Source organism: Penaeus monodon, chromosome 15, assembly GCF_015228065.2.
Source record: "Penaeus monodon isolate SGIC_2016 chromosome 15, NSTDA_Pmon_1, whole genome shotgun sequence".
Lineage (NCBI taxonomy): Eukaryota > Metazoa > Arthropoda > Malacostraca > Decapoda > Penaeidae > Penaeus > Penaeus monodon.
The window spans coordinates 3682148-3682431 of NC_051400.1; positions in this window are offsets into that span (position 1 = coordinate 3682148).

The window sequence follows — 284 nt, forward strand, 5'->3', positions numbered from 1 at the left end:
TTTTTATTACATCTATTATAATATATATATAAATAATATAATTATATAATATATTAATATTTATATATATATATATAATAATATAATATATTTTTAAAAAAGTAGATATTATAATATAATATATTATTATATATAATAGATTATAATATATTATATATTAAATATATATATATAAATATATAAAATAAAATTAATATAAATTAAATATATATAAAAAATTTTAAAAAAAACAAAATGAAAAAAATAAAATATATAAATAAATATAATTTAAATAATTAAAATAG